Here is an 18,019-nt window from a genome sequence, read left to right as displayed (position 1 = left end):
CACACCAAAATCAACATTTAGACCTCAAAAGAGACAGTATCCCTTGAGAAAGGATGCAGAAATAGGAATCAAACCTATAATAGCAGCCTTACTTAAGGAAGGAGTCTTGATAGAATCTCCCGATTCACCATGTAATACACCCTTATTTCCTGTTAGGAAAGCAAACAGAGAATGGCGTATGGTCCAAGATTTACAAGATGTAAATGATGCAGTTATACCCAGGGCACCTATGGTGCCAGATCCACACACTTTATTAAATGATTTGAAACCTCAACAAAAGTATTTTTCTGTGGTAGATATTAGCAATGCATTTTTCTCAATACCGATACACCCTGACAGCCAACATTGATTTGTATTTACATTTCAGGGGAAAAGGTATACATATACGTGACTACCACAGGGATATTGTGAAAGTCCAACAATATTCGCACAGGAAATGGCAAGTAACCTGGTGGGATTTATCCCACCGAAAGGCAGTCAGATTTTACTTTATGTAGATGACATTCTGCTGGCAGCCCCCACCCAGCAAGAATGCAGAGAGGATACCATAGCATTACTACAATTTTTAGCTACTCTGGGACACAAGGTAAGCAAGAACAAACTGCAACTTTGGAAAAAAACAGGTAAAATACCTGGGATATGTAATATCCAAAGAAGGCAGAATATTAGAAGAGGACAAAAAATAGCAATATTACAAGCACCTAAACCAACTACCAAGAAGGAAATGATGTCCTTCCTGGGTACTACTAACTTTTGTCAGAGTTGGATTCCACACTATGCCCTGGAATCTGCTCCACTGACCAACTTGATATTCAAAAAGCCTATGGCAGCACAAGATTTATTACAGTGGACACCAGAGGCAGAATCAGCTTTCTGCAAATTGAAACAACTGATAGCGTCTTCATTAGTTTTAGGATTACCAAACTATCATAAATGATTTTTCCAAACTGTAGATTGTAAGCAAGGTTATATGACATCAGTGTTAACACAACAGCATGGGGACAAACAACGTCCCATAGCTTACTATTCATCATAGCCGGACCCAGTGGCGCGATCCCTGCCCCACTGTGTACAAGTAGTAGTCACAGCTGCAATGGCAGTGCAGGCTTCGACCTCAGTGGTGTTGTTCCACCCTCTCACATTGTGAGTGCCTCATGCAGTCATGATTATTTTACTGCAAGAAAAAGTAGCATATCTTTCTCCTGCTAGACATCTTTCCTGTATGACTATACTGTTGAGCCAACCTCATATGACAATTGAACGATGCACAACTTTGAATCAGTCAACCTTGCTCCCAACCCCTGCAGATGGCAAACCACACTGCTGTCTGCAGGAGACTGAGCAAAAGACACTACCCAGAAAAGATCTTACAGATGTTCCCTTGGATGATGCCGAGGTGACATACTATGTGGACGGCTCGTGCAGGAGGGGTCCTACAGGACAGAATCTAGTGGGGTATGCAGTAGTTTCTGATACTGACATTTTAGAAGCAAAGTCTTTACCACACAACTTAACTGCACAAGCAGCGGAATTGATTGCTTTAACAAGGGCATGTACCTTGGCAAAAGGTAAATGAGTGAATATTTTTACTGACAGCCAGTATGCTTTTTCTACTGTACATGTTTTTGTGCAGCAGTGGAAAAATAGAGGAATGATAACATCTACTGGTAAACCAATTAACCATGCGCAATTTATTTTAGATTTGTTAGACTCTATTCAGTTACCTCAGAAAGTAGCTATTTGCAAATGCGTAGCTCATACCAAGCAACAGGATAGAATTTCAAAAGGTAATGTGAGGGCTGATAAAGCTGCAAAACAAGCAGCTTCAGCTTCAGAAGCATTTACTTTGAGTGAGGAATTACAACCATCTGAGATTTTAGACTTAGAAATGTTAAAAACAATGCAGACACTTACTACAAATGTAGAAAAACAAAAGTGGATAAAACGAGGGGCAATCCTTGAGAGGGGACTGTACATCTCCAAAGAGAGAAAACCGATTTTGCCATCTAACTTGTTTAGATATGCAGCTTTGTTGAGTCATGGGCAGTGCCATGTCTCAACAGGGGGGATGGTACAGTTAGTGAATCGAGTGTTTACGACGTATGGATTTACAAACTACACAAACAATTTTTGTGCAGCATGCCATGTTTGTAACAAGCATCATGCACAAGGGGCATTAAAACCTAAGCAAGGGAGTTTCCCTACACCACCGTATCCATTCCATACTATCTGTATGGATTTTTTTAGAGCTGAACAAATGCGAAAATAAGAAGTACTGCCTTGTCATTATAGATATGTTTTCCAAATGGGTAGAAGCTTTTCCAACTAAAAATCCAGATGCAGCTACTGTTGCAAAAGTCCTCATTAAAGAAATTATTCCTACATTTGGCATACCGGAAAAGATTTATAGTGACAATGGCACACACTTTGTAAATCAAACTATACAACAACTTAGCCATTATTTTGGGATTTCTCTGAAAAATCATTGGGCATACCACCCCCAATCTGCAGGATTAGTAGAGAGGCACAATGGGGTTTTGAAAAACAAACTTAGGAAATTGATTAGTGAGACACAAAAAAACTGGGTGCACTGTCTACCTCTGGCACTGTTGAGCATGAGAACTGTTCCAAATGTAAAAGGGTTAACTATTTTTGAAATTCTGTTTGGGAGGACATATTATACACCTCAGTGGAAACCTCGCATGCCTGCAGAGCAGGAGGCTGACAGTTCACTTGCAGAGTATATGAGGCGATTTTTAAATAACAAACTTTTGCAGTTAAATTCTGTTTCAGATAAAGAACAAACCAGACCATTGGAAGCAGCAATAGCCCCAGACATGTGGGTCTGGGTGAAGGTTGTTAAGAAAAAGAACTGGAGTTCTCCGAAGTGGGAAAGACCATACCAGGTACTACTGTCAACACCCACTGCAGTCAAGATCACAGAGCGAGTGTCCTGGATTCATCTGACACACTGTAAACTGGTTAAGAACTTTGAACTGGACGAAAACCTTGTTACTGTTGTACAACGAGAACAAAATGACCAGGTATAGAATAAACAGAGACACTGAACAACCTCAGAAAACTTGCATGATTATTCTGATAGCTATACTGATAACATTGATCTTTTTGTTGTGGCCTTTCCTTTTCCCAGCCACATGAGTTGAACTGAACAAACGTGATGCATTACTCATAGACTGGCATCCAAACTTTAACACTTACCAAGCAATTAAATATGTGTATGCCGAGACTTTTAATGTTTCGAACTGCTGGATTTGCACAGCTATACCAACAGCATATGGGGGATTATTAATGACTGCTGTCCCCCTAGGGGTCAATGAGACATGGAAAAATTTGATTTTTGATACTTCACCTGTGAAATCACAAGACAAAATAGCATTGTACCTACCTGTTACACAAAAAGGAATTGTATGTTTTTACAAGAATGACACTATTCAGGTGGGTTGGAGCAATTGCAATGTGACTGTTTCTTATAAATGTTATATTAAAGCTAGTAAGACTAAAACTATTTGTGATACAAACTATGATGCATATTTTACGAAGATGCATAGAAATGTTGATGAGATACAACATAATCCTGTTCTTTTAAAGCAGCTTTCTATTACTGATAAGAAAATGCAGGGCAAGCTTATATCAATACTAAAGTAGAGAATTGTTATTTTGTTTGTGGGAAAAAAGCATATAAATGGCTACCTGAGAATTGGTCCGGCAGTTGTTTTTTATGTTACTTGGTTCCGGCCATATGACACACTGCAGCTTTGCCTCATGGAAAAATTTGAAACGTCAGAGAGGTCGGCAGTAAACCTAGAAGTCCAATTAAGAAACTCGAGAATGCAGTAGGACGAATCGAAGCAGGGTGGAGAAACCATAACTCCGTAAAAAACAAAGATAAACTGACACACATGGACTTGAGTGACACCATTATATCATGGGCAGGCATAGCCCCTGCATATGGTGCAGTGAAATCAGTTTGGGAGCTGAGAAAACTGTCTAAACTTCTCAAAGTTATGAGCAATACAACTTTTTCTGCTCTCGAATTAGTGACTGATGAACTGAATGCTATGAGAACTGTGGTGCTTCAGAACCGCATGGCTCTCGAGTTCACCCTAGTGGCGAGAGGTGGTACCTGCGCTTTAATCAAAGAAGAATGCTGTTCGTATATTCCTGACAACCAGCACGAAATAAATGACCATCTTGAGGTGATCCAGCAAGTGTCGACCATGACCAAACCAGGCCCAAACCCACTGACTGACTTTTTCCAGAATCTGTTTGGGGGATGGGGTTCCATCCTAATGAACATCCTGATCGCCATTTGTGTAGGATTACTCCTATTAGGAGCATGCATTTGTTGTGGTATTCCCTGCATGAAAAAGTTAATCAAAGATTTTATAGACATGTCAGTTTCTGAGACTTTGTATCAAAGTACTGAAATTGAAGAGTTGTTGAAAAGTGAAACACTTTCATGAGTTTAAACTGAATGACTCTCTTAACTGCAAATCCTGAATGGAAGAGGTTAGGAGAAGAAGCAAACTGTTTATTATTTTGAAAATAGAATTAAAAAGTATTAACGGGGGAAATGTCAGAAAAAATATGTATTAATGTGTGTGCTTAATGCTAATTAGAAACTAAATGAGTTAACACGTTTTTCATTCTATTTTATATGCACTATTTTATATGACAGCTTAGTTTTATATGAGACTAAAAGATGCTTTTGAAACTGCAGTGTGCTTTCTGAAACTTGCAAGATGCCCTCTGACCTAGTAACTGCTAGCACAGCAAAATTCATGTTTATGCCTTTTGGAAATGTACTTGAGAAGCAGGTGATTATCTGCTAGGTCAGGAAGCAATGAATGAACAATGCCATATTCTATAATGTAATGATTTTGAACAATTAGCTCTGTTTGAAGTATGAGAACACGCACAGCTGCAGAAGGAAGAGATAACAGACAAAGGACTGTTGGAGAAATGAACTGCAATCTATACTTGCTTTGTGCTCAAATTAGCCATAGTACCTTGAATGGTAACATTGCATATATCTAACTGGTGGTAGCTAAGGCCACGATGTTTTTCTTAGGAAGTTTCTCACAAAAATTGATAGTACAAGCAGAATTTTATGAAAACAATCACTATGAAATGATGATGTTAAAACTTGTGATTTACTACATCAGCTTGGTAGGCAATGTCTTATTAGAAAATGTATAAAATGCTTGCATTTCCTGATTCTAGTCAGACAAACTCTGTATTAGCACGTTTTTGTCTCCTTGCTGCAAGATTAAAGTGCCTTAACCTGAACCTACCGTGTATTGATCATTTTTAAAGTATATTTTTCCTTTGACAAGCACCCCATTGTAGAAGTGATTTTCATTCTTGCTCTCACTTAGAACATGACAGCATAGTTGTAGGACTTTGGGAACTATTTGTCATCTTTTGTAGGAGCACCTGATTAGAGAAGGAAGAATTTTTGTTCAGTCCTCATCCCTACTTTGGGTGTTACTACAAATGAATTGTGGAGCACCTCTGGGTGCCAAATAAGCCAGCTTTGACTCTGATGAAATACATGCTGTGCCTTTCTCTTTGTAGTTTGCCTTATTTTGTAATTCAATCCATTCATTTTTTTTGCAACCTCAGACTGTCCTTGTCATGGGCAGCCACGATGGTGCAGCAGTTAGCATTTTCGCCTCACAGCAAGAGGTTCTCCGGTTCAATCCTTGGCTGGGGCACCTTCTGTGCGGAGTCTGCATGTCCTCCCTGTGGTTGCGTTGGTTTCCTCCAGGTGCTCTGGTTTCCTCCCACATCCCAAAGACATGCTGTAGGTGGATTGAACACTCTAAATTGGCCCTAAGCATGAGTGTGTGCATGTGTGTGCCTTCCGTGGAAGGTTGGGCACCAGGCTGGCAACTCGACACCGTAAAAAACTCTACTGCCAATCATGAGCAGACAGGTGATCTGCTGTGGCAACCCCTAACCAGGAAAAGCCAGAAGAAGAAGACTGTCCTTGCCATGTTGCTCACATCTTAGCTTCACTATAAATGTATTTATTTATTAATTATTTGTATTTGTTTACTGAGGAAGTCTGGGAAAAGTTCCATTTGTTTACATTGCATTATATTTAGTTCCAGTTAAACACCGAATAGTTACATTTCTATTTACATTTATACATTCTAAGATTTTACAGAGGTTGAAGTTACTAAAGAGAAAGTCCATGTGCAACCTAATGGATTGTACAGGCAGCAGTTATAACAATTGTGTGTCATTTCAGTGAGGTTTGAGAGTATTCTCTTTAAGGAGAGTATTTGGAGAACTAAAGAACCAATATTAACCCTTTGTCTCATTTTAAACTTTCCAGGACTGGCTTTTTTTTTTTTACATATCCTCTGTTGCAATTTTTTTGCCCTTTGCATATGTTTGTTAGCTATTGGCATTTCAATTTTTAACTTATCTTGCAAGTCTGTAAGGTGCATTATTACACTTTAAAAATAGATTTTTCCTCTTCCTTCTTCCAAGTCTCCTTTTCTATGTACACCAAGCATCAGGGTATCTACCATATAGCAACCCAAAGCTTAGGGCAAATCCCTTAAACCAAAAAAAGGGTAAAGAAGTAACTGATTCCAGTTCTGTGTAACTTTCTTTAGCATAGACTTCAGAGTTTTATAAAAGGGCTCCATTAACCCATCTCTTTGAGGGTGATGCATTGAGGTTCATACTGCGTACTTTAAAACACTGCTAAGGCTACTGTATTATCAAGCCCGCATTTACATTTGTTTCCCACCTTACCTATAACCAGTCTAGTCCAGATACAGATTTGCTGTATCCAAGACTGTTTGTAAGCTTCTGAGCCCCCCAAGCCTCTCTGTGTTGGAGGGAAGCCTTCTAGCTTGTCTGTGGGAGTGGTAAGCACTTGGTAGACTATATACCACAAGAGGAGCAGTTTCTGGCCCAGAAATTGTAATTCATTGGCCGTTCGGGCAGTTTTTTCCATCTCTTTCAACTTTCTGGCCTAAAAGCCCAGGTTTGTGCTTTTCCCACCTTTAATGTAACTAATCTAGTTCAGATACAGATTTGCTGTATCCAGGACTGTATGTAAGCTTCTGAGCCCCCCAAGCCTTTCTGTGTTGAGGGAAGCCTTCTAGCTTATCAGTGGGAGTGGTAAGCACTAGGTAGCCTATCTACCACAAGAGGAGTGGTTTCTGGCCCAGAATTTGTAGTTTATTAGCCATTTTGGAATTTTTCCATCTCTTTCAACTTTTTCGTTTTAAAGCCCACGTTGCACTTGTTTCCCACCTTTCCTGTAACTAGTCTAGTCCAAATACAGAGTTGCTGTATCCAGGACTGTTTGTAAGCTTCTGAGAGGTGTCAAAGTCTGCTCTTCAATTTTTCCCTTAGATTTGCTCATTCTCTCCTCTCCTGCACTTTTACTATCTTATTAGTCTAGCACTTTAGCATACCAGACTTCTTGTAGCAATTATTGTAGCACACAAAAGTGCTACCAGCACTAAACACTCTACAAGGAAACACCTCCAGTACTTATTATTAATGCCCACCCCTCCAGGCATGTCTAAAGGTCAGTTCTCTGTGCTTTCTCCTGTTAACCTGGTGAACTTGGGCATCCTGAGGCAATGTAGGAACTGCCTCATGTACACCAACAACCCTCTCCTGTTACCTTCCAACACTCAGACTTGCGAGAGATGCACTTATATATCCAAATTGGAAGCCACACACTCTCCAGCCAAGACCAGTATAGCTGGTCAAGAGAAGAAGGTCAACACTTGCACCACACTACATGGAACACATAGCCCTCCAGAACACACACCAGCACTGCCTTCACATAAAAACACAAACCACACACCCACCTTCACAGAGGTTCTCAATAAACATCTACCCAAACAGCAGAGACCTCGAAGGCAGAAATCCACTCGACCACCACAACACAACACTAATCACAAGACACATAACTCTCTTAAGCAGTGTGCCACTCAAACAAAGCCCGTAATGCAAAACAGCATGCCCAGCACACTAGTCATAGGTGACTCAATAATGAGACACACTGATGACCCACTCACTAAGTTAAATAAGGAGAAAGTAACAGTCAGCTGCCTGTCAGGTGCCAAGATATGCCATATAATGCATGCACTCAGGTCCCTCAATAACAGGTACAAATATAACTCTGTCATTGTACATGTGGGTGTGAATGACCTGAAATGTACCTCCCTGGACTACATGAAAAGAGACATGGAGGAGTTCTTGGATTATGTAGACCAGGCGGGTACGACCCTAGCCCTGAGATGTATCCCACCATCACCCAAAATGATACTACAGTACAAGCAGAAAATTATTGATTTCAACAGTTGGCTAAGTTTCTGATGTCATTCTAAGGGGATCCAGTATTTGTCTGCCTGGGATGAAAAGATTGACAGACCTCGATGCTTTACCAGAGATGGCCTGCATCTGGGCTTCTGGATACTGGCCAAGGCTCTTGCCACCCCATAGTGCCTTTTTTAGGTGGTGTTCCAAAGACCAAATTAACACCATAACAGCATCAAACAAATGCAATCTGAGGGTCATGCTGCTCAATGCTAGAAGTCTAAATCTCAAAATGCACTTGCTCAAAGCACTCCTTAAAATGGAGAACATTGACGTTTGTGCTGTAACAAAGACCAGGTTCAAGGCAGTAGAAAGCACCCCTGCACTACCAGGCTATAACTCATTCCACACCTTTCTGCCCCAGAATGTGGACTGAAGCTCCAAAGGTGAAGGTGTTTCCATATTCATAAAGGATGCGCACACCTCCAGACCGACAGTCCAACATAATGCAGCAGAGATACTTCAGGTGCAGCTAACATTGGATAAGACAGCGATTCAGGTCATAGCCTGTTACAGGTCCCCAACCACGTCCCAAGACACTCACTCCACATTCCTAAGCACCCTGGAGAATATTAGGGTCCAACCTAACACACTCATACTGGGCGACTTCAACTACCCCTCCATTAACTGGGAAAACTACTCATGTACCAATACACTTGCCCACCGTTTCCTGGAATTCATTAATTCCAATGCCCTGGACCAGCTTGCTCTTACCCCCACTAGAGGTAGCAACATCCTTGACCTGGTCATTACTAACATGGGCAACCGTTGCTCTACACCAATAGTCAACTCCTCCCTGGTTAGATCCGACCACAAACTAATCACCTTGGAAATCCACATCCCTCCCACCCCCCACCCCCTGCAAAGGTAACCACCATGAAAAACTCCTCCAAAGATAACTTTGGGCTCCTAAGAACAGAGGTGGTTAACTTCACGGCACCCATGCATTGGAGAATAGTTGCAGGACCACCGGATCATACACCAATGCACTGTATGAATATGTACACAAATGCATGGATCTCGCCATACCCAATAGAACCAAGACGCTCTCCTCCAAAATAAAGGAAGCCAATCTGGTGGCCCCCTGCCATAAACAAGCTTTACAACAGAAGAAAGAAACTGATGCGGAATAAGATGAAGTCCCAAGACTGGAAAAACTCCCTTATCAGCCTCAACAAAAAGTTAAGATCCCTCATCAAATCCTCTAAAGCTAGCTATGAACACAGAATTGCAGCAGATAGTAAAGACAAACACAAGGCCTTCTATATTTATGTAAAGAACCTCCATGGCAATACCCAGATGTGCTCTGAGCTACTGCACAATAGTACCTCCTATACTGAGCCAACAGATATTGCCAATATACTGGACGACAGATTCAATGCCAACTTTTCCCCTCTCTTCCCCCAAAGGACCAATCACAATAACAGTAGATTGCCAGGCACCCAGTATTACTGCTGCACAGGTTAAAACAGTACTGTCCAAGGCCAAGAATACAGCTTCTATAAGACCTGACAATATGCCTGGCTGTGTTCTACATAAACTACAGACTGAATTAGCACCTCACCTGTGTGCCTTATTCAATCACAGCCTCACCTCAGGCTTTGTCCCTACCGAATGGTGCACTGCTATAGTCATTCCTCTCCACAAAGGAGGAGCAACTACAGACCCTGGGAACTATCGCCCCCATTAGCCTGACAAGTCTGATATGCAAAGCTTTAGAATGCATCATCATGGGCCTAATAAACAAGGATATAGGGAATCTCCAAACTCTGGATCCCATACAGTTTGGTTTTGTGAAGGGTAGATCATGCCTGCTCAACTTGGTTAACTTCTTTGAGCCAGTCACTAGAGATGTGGATGAAGGCAAGGTGGTTCATACATCCTACCTTGATCTGGCCAAGGCCTTTGATACCATTCCCCACTCAGGAATCATAGAAAAACTCACTAGGCTAGGCATCAACCCCTATATCACTAGGTGGGTTGCAAACTGCTCACAGATAGAACCTACAGTGTGAAAGTAGCTGACTCCAAGTCAGACTACTGACCAGTCAAGATTGGAGTCCCACAGGGAGTCCTTGGTCCTGTCATGTTTGGTATCTACTTCTCAGAAGTCAAGTCCAACACAAAGGGACTCTGGCTGACAAAGTTCGCAGGCAATTGCAAGTTGGGAGCCATTATTAACTCCCCAAGTGATGTTGACATCCTACAGAAAAGCCTCACTGAGACCAACGACTGGTGTGAGAACCATGCCCTTAAGCTCAATGCCAAAAAATGTGTCATCCCCTTTGGGAAAAACCCAGTTCTTATGAACTACCACTTTGATGGTCGTCCACTGAACACAGAAAGTGTTATAAGAGATCGGGGAACACAGGTTCACAGCAAACTCTCTTTTGACCACCACACTGCCACTGTGGTCAGAAAATCCTTCTATGTGGCACATCTCATTACTTAGGATTTTGCATCCAGGAAAAAAGAGGTCATTGGCTCCTTCTACTCTTCCCTCATTAGGTCAATCATCGAGTACAATGCCCCATTTGGCATGTACCTCACTAGACACCTGTAACAACTAAAGAGGCCACAAAAGTACCTCACAAAGAGGATCCTAGGCCTTAAACACGTCCTATATGGACAGACTCAAAAACTTCAACTATTCTCTCTCATATCGCCTACTTAGAGGCAATCTCTGCTTGACTTATAAAGCCATGTCTGACCCAGCTCTGTTAGAAATGCTACATCTAAAGAAATCAGAATCCCTTCACACCACATGCCCCAGAGACCTCAACCTAATTACCACAATCAACAGAACGTGCTGGAGGGACAAGTTCATAACCCAGAGACTGCCCGTGCTATGGAATAGACTTCCCATACATGTCAAACAGAGCACCTCACTGGCCCTCTTGAAGAGAAGTCTTGATGAGTGGATGGGAAATAGAAAATTCACCCTGGGGATCACTACAGTGGCTCTACTCGACAGAGGTACTAGAAACTAAGGTCAGGTGGCACATTGCCAGGGTAATCCTATGGGCTAGGCTTGTAAAGGTTCCAGGGCCATTAGCCTAGTACACACCTATGAACCTAGGAACCTATTAATGTGGTTCCCTGGCCTGTTAGTATTTCTTTAGGAATATGCAGTCGCATAAAAAGTAACGCTAGTTCTTTGGCTATTCACTCAGTGTTGGCTTTTCACAGACTACTGCTTTAGGAAACCTACTAGCATAGTCAGTACTCAGTAGAATGTAATAGAGGCAATTAGACAAGTTATTGACTTACAAGACCCATTAGTAATAGGTGTAGGTATGAACAGTCCTCAGAACTTAGAATGTGGAGCCATCTTTTGACACTCTGGGCAAGCTGCACAGATGATCTGAATGCATTTCATTATACCAGGCAAGTAAAATCTAACAAAAATTTTAACTTTGGTCATGGCCATCTGTAAATGCCCACCCAAAATATGGAAAATTGGCAACCTCATCGTATGCGGTTAAAAGAGTTTTGGAACTAACAGATGATGCAGTATTTCTTCTTTGTCTTTTGTTTTACCCTGTACATAAAATCATTCTTCAACTGAAAATATATTTATGGGCTTAAACCAATCTACTCATCTTCCCCTCTATTCTTGTTTTTTCTTAAATTGTTTTCCTTGCATTGTGCTTTTATAAAATTGTCACTGCCTGTTCGCAAATCTGCCAGGTCAGGAACACTTTCATTAGTATAATGGCATGAAGTAAAGGGTATGGCCTCCTCACAAATGAACACAGGTGTAGGCATTTCTTCTTATCTTATTACTTTGTGTAGAAACGGTAATGGGAGGGTGGCCTAATGGTTAAGGTGTTTGCCTTGCAAACACAAGGTGCAGGGTTTGAGTCTCATAAGGGATAATTGGTTAGGCTTAAAATGGCTTGCAAGGGCAGTTAGCCTAGTACGAATCTATGAAGCACTTTGCAAATCTATGAACCACTATGACAATCACTTACTTCTGCTTTTTCAGTTTATCTTTATTGTTATGTTGTGACTCAGCAGGACTGGTTTATTGTGCAACATGTGAGGAATATGGTTCTTTTTACATAGGTAAGACAGAATGCAAATTAAGGAGAAGGATCTATGAGCACAATTATGACATGCAAACAAAGAAGGAAACAAATGCTTTGTACAAACATATTAGAGAATGTATGAAAGCACAGTATGCATTTTTTGTGTTATAGCAGGTGAAAAAAGAATTAAGAGGAGGGCTGTGGGAAGAAAAAGTGGAATATAAAGAAGTATGGTGGCAAATAACATTGCAAGCCACTACACCACCAGGTCTGAATGACTGTATTTCCATTGCCACATTGTCAAAAACGAGAGCTGCTAAGTTGTCAAGAATTCTAAATGAGAATGTGTTCTGTAATTCTTGGGTGTATTATTAACCTTAAACCACAAGAGGGAGCCCTAGTACTAACATTCACACAATTTTAACATTTTTGTATGTTTGCTTTTTAAAAACAGAATGTGAATATTTATTTGTTAATATGGCACTTATTGCACTTTTTCTTACTTAGTTTTTTAGCAGAAATTTTTAATAAAAGCTTTTAGGGTATATTTTAGATAATTTAAGATGTTTTAAATGTGCAGTTTTATTAAAATTTTTTTAGCAATGTTTTTAACAGTGTTCTTAACCTCAGCTCATGGTGGTTATTGATGCAGCATTTTCATTGGTTTTTCTTCAGTAATTGATTTATTGGAAGGAGGATAAAAGTTAGGTGATGTTGTAAAGTCCACATCTGAGCAAGTCTGTGTAATATGGAAGAAAACGCAGTGTCTGTAAAGCGTTTATGTGCTGGATTGTTTTATATTAAACTTTGGACTTTAAAAGTGAGAAAGTGATATTTTTTCCCTTTTTGAGGTACTATCTTGGATTTTTGGTTTTATTGACAGAAAATAATAATACAAGCAAGTTCACATGCAATTACATATGTTCCAAGACATAACGTTGGAGTATGACTACAAAAAGTTGTTTTTACCTGGCAAAGTGCGCTATATTCTAGGCTTTTTATCAGTCCTTGTATTTACTGTACTATTGCATACTTACTGATCGGCATCCTTATTCTGATTTTTTATTTTTTTTGCTATGTATTGTATTCAATCTCACTTATACCTGTATTTGTTTCCTTGCACCCACCAACATTTATACATGACATTGCTCTCATTTTACTTGTTGTATGAACTTTCTGTACTTACTGTATTATGTCTGCACTTACTGTTGGAGATTTTCAATCTAGGCCTCCACTGAGAAAAATGTTTTTCACTTAATTGGAATTTCCCAGTAAACAAAAGACAAATAAAATAAATTAAAAATCCCGGTAATGTAGCAATCTTGCAGAACTGCTGATCAGCTGTTTTGTTGACCAGATTGGGCTGAAAAAAACAGCAGTTGACTATATTGAAAATTAACTTATGTAGTACCTCACACACATACACGCATATACATACACACACACACACACACACACACACACACACACACACACACATATATACATATATCAAATATCTCATTACATAATGACGACAAAATCCTTGCTAAGGGGAAAATAAATGGTGCAGTAGTTGTAGCCCTTTCACTTCTTCAAGATGTCAAATTCTGGGGGCATGCCCAAGATGATGAGCAGTTGACATTACTTTTTTTTAGCTCTGCTTCATTTTAACATCTGTGATAGGATTTTTACTAAAAAAGTCAAATAGAATGTTTCAAAAATTGATAGATTTATAGTTGAACATCTGATCAAAGATTTGCTACAAAAATAAAAATTTTAAAACTCTTTTAACTGCTTTTTCCTGTCAAAAAATTAGAAAGAACTAATTGTCTCAGAATGAACCACTCTAAGCCCACTGTACAGGACAGTACTATGAAAAAGGCATACAGGCTATACTAAATAACATCAGCAAGCTGTCTGTAAAGACAGTTAAATTAGAAAGCGAAATGGACAATTTTAAAGAGGAATGTTAAAAACAAGTGGAAGTGCTAAGAGAATCTCTTAAACAACAATCATCACAAACCTCGTGTATAGAAGAGGCAATGTGTGATTTTGATGAAAGATTATTTGAAAATGAAAACAACACTGAATTCCTTCTAAACAAAGCAACTTATTCTGGGAAAAAATAGAAGACTTACAGAACAGATCCAGAAGGAATAACATCAGGATTTATGGGATTCCTGAAAAAGAAGAGGGAGACAGTATGATTCAATTCCTTAATACCTGGCTTCCTAAAACTTTGAACCTGCCTAAAACATTTTCCTTTGGCATCAAAGGGGCACATAGATCACTTTTTAACTCATCTTTAAAAAAAACACTTTTACCAAGGTCAGTGATCGTAAGATTGTTCTGAAGTCATGATAAGGGTTTAGTCTTAAAAGCTGCATGGCCTAATTTTGCAGTTAAAATTAAAGAAAATACTATAAGATTTGACAATGCCTATTGAACATTAGTGATGTCAAAGAGAAAAGCATGTGTGCCACATGTTAAAAGCTTAAAGAAAAACAATATTAAAGCACAAATCTTGTTTCCAGCAAAAATAAGGATCCACTTCCCAGAAGGAAAGAAGAATTTTAACACCTTGGAAGATGCAATGGATCTTATACAGAAAAATAAAATCCTAAAAAAACCCAGAAGAAATGGACTGCAATGAATTGACTTCTTTGAAAAGAAATGCAACAAAAGATGGTTGGTTAATAAAAGACTAAAAGAGTAAAAACTGAAGGACAAATGAAAATTAATGTATTTTACTGTTATGAATTGTTACTGATTTAAAGAAGTGCCTGAATTCTTATAAGCAGGTGCTAAGTATTACTTTTTACAAGATAAATCATTTATTTATTTATTTCCCTACTTCAAATGGTTACTAGTTTCATTTTTAAAATGACAAAGTTTGATTCTTTTAGCTATATATGCAATTAAAGTCACTTATTTTTATTTAGAGTTTAAAATGTTAAACTATCTATTTTACTAAAAGTTAATCATTATTATGATGAAACTTATGTTAGTAGGTACACATTCTGATATCTTAGCATAGTTGAATAATCTACTATTAAATATAATATAAGATGCAACAAATGATACTAAAGAGGCATATCAGGTTACATTCTGGGTTCTTAAAATGGTCCGGTAGTGTGCTACTGATATCATACTCGACAAGCAATGGCATCCAGGAAAGATATGTTATATTATAAACAAAGTATAAAAATATAGATTTTTACATATATAAAAGTTACAATTGAAATGATATCAACTAGAGTAACATTCATACTTTTACAAGTTAAACCTGGATCACACATAAATCTCATTCTTTTAATGCAAGTCTATATGCTATGTCTCCTTTAAAAATGACAGTCTGCTTTACATTAAACATCTTATACAAATAGTGCTTACTGAATTGTTAAATGTTATTTCTTTGAGCATGATGGCTTTTTAGTGGTTGGGATACTTTGAAATTTTTTGCTGTTTTTAGTGGTTTGGAGGGGGTTGATGGATTGATATGTAGAGGTGGCTTAGATTCACTTGTAACTGATGGACTGTTCATTTTCCAGCCCTTATCATGAAAACCAGCTTGAAACAACTTAGAATCATGAGCACTTTTGTGATGAAAATTCTAAGACCCTGTCTAAAAGTAAATAATCATAATATTTTGGATCACATGCTAAGATGTCAATGAATACAAGTTAGATAATGAGCAAAATGCAGTGAATCACATTCTAAACCACTGTCAGTTATGACATAGTTCTGAATCCTCACTACTGATAGTATATTTGATATGCAATAGTACCCAGGAAAGTTATGCTATGTAATAAACAAAGTATAAAAAATATAGTTTCTTACATATATAAAGGTTATTACTGGAATGTTATCAAATAATTAGAGTAACATTCACACTTTTCACGTTAAACCTGGATCACACATAACTGTCATTCCTTTAATACAGGTTTATATTCTATGTCTCCTTTAAAAATGACAGTCTGATTTATATTAAATATCTCATACAAGTGGTGCTTACTGAATCATTAAATGTATCTGTTTAAATACAATAGATTTTTAGTGGTTAGCATAAATTGAAATGTTTTTTTTTTTTTTTTTTTTTGTGGTTTGGAAGGGTTTGAGGGATAGCTTCGATTCACTCATGAATGTCTTTGTGTGAATTGTAGCTTATAAATTGTTCATTTGCAAGCCCTTGTCAGGAAGGCCAGTTTGAAGTAGCTTAATTAGAGTCATGAGAACTTTTGTGATGCTGCGGGAGTTCTGAAAATTCTAAGAACTCTCCAGGTTACTTCTTCTTGTCAAAAAGTAAATAATCATAACATTTTGAATCACATGCTAAGACGTCAATGAATGCAAGATATATAATAAACAAAAGACAGTGAATTGCTTTCTAAATCTCTGTCAGTTATTACATAGTTCTGGATGCTTGCAGTATACCAAAAGGATAGTTTATATACTGGCCTATAGAATGACACTTCTGATAAAAGTTAGGATTTTGTTTCCCTGTTATTGTCACATTTTAATGATAACAAAACGTAATATCTCAGAACAATTTGTTATGGAAAGTTTGAATTTTAAAAGGGAAGATTTTTCAGATGTTTGTTCAGATACTATTAGATATAACATTTAAGGAAAAATAGAACTGATTCTAAAGTAGTACTGTTATTTTCATACTTATCAATTTATAGGTCAGATGACTATCAAATATATAAGGTTAAATATAAATGTTATATTATATGATACTTTACACTAGGGTTATAGCTAAAATATACAACCTAAGAATATAGTAATAGTACAAGACATAGTATTCAAACAGAAATAGAAAGAGATCAGAATAAGTAAATATGTATATAGTTAAAGAATATAAGTATGCCTGTAAGGGTGGGAGGTTGGCGTTGTGGTTAAGGTGTTCACCCTTATAGGCCCAGGGAGCATAGTTTGATTCTCACATGAGGTAACTGGCTGCACTAGGAATGGTTTACAAGGACAGTTAGCCTGGTACTAATTTGCAAACTTATGATCTACTTTGCACATAGTAAATAAAAGAGAAAAAAGTATAAGATCATCAGACCTATAAATGAATAAATATAAAAATAACAACTGACTTCCTCCCTATAGCAGACAAAAAGATAATCTGTAGTACAGGGAAAGATGATTATAGAGATATTCAGTTTAGTCAACATAAAATAAAGATTCTGAACACCCGTTTAACTTTTCTTATTCATAATAACTCACTGACAATGACACACATTAATATGAATCAGAAGCATGAGCTAATCTTTGTTTATAGTTTCATAGTTTCATAGTATAGTACTAGGCTATCTGCCCTGGGGCATTTGTAAGCCTAGCCATAGTGATGTGGCTTTTGCCACCCCATGAAATGGTACAAAAAATGTATAGAATAAATTTAGAATACTGTGCCTCTGTCTAATAGTGACACAATGAAGGTTCCCTTATATAATAGAATTAGTTTACTGTGCCCCTGTCTAGCAGTGACACAGATGTGACCCCTGGAGTAAACTTACGATCTCCCATCCACTCATCAAGATTTCTCTTGAAGAGAGTCAGTGAGGGGCTCTGCCTAATATGAACTGGGATCTTGTTCCAAAGCATGGGAAGACTCTGGGTTA

The sequence above is a fragment of the Protopterus annectens genome, chromosome 15.part0, assembly GCF_019279795.1.
Source record: "Protopterus annectens isolate FY-2018-M chromosome 15.part0, PAN1.0, whole genome shotgun sequence".
NCBI lineage: Eukaryota > Metazoa > Chordata > Ceratodontiformes > Protopteridae > Protopterus > Protopterus annectens.
Note: the sequence above shows the minus strand (reverse complement) of the source record.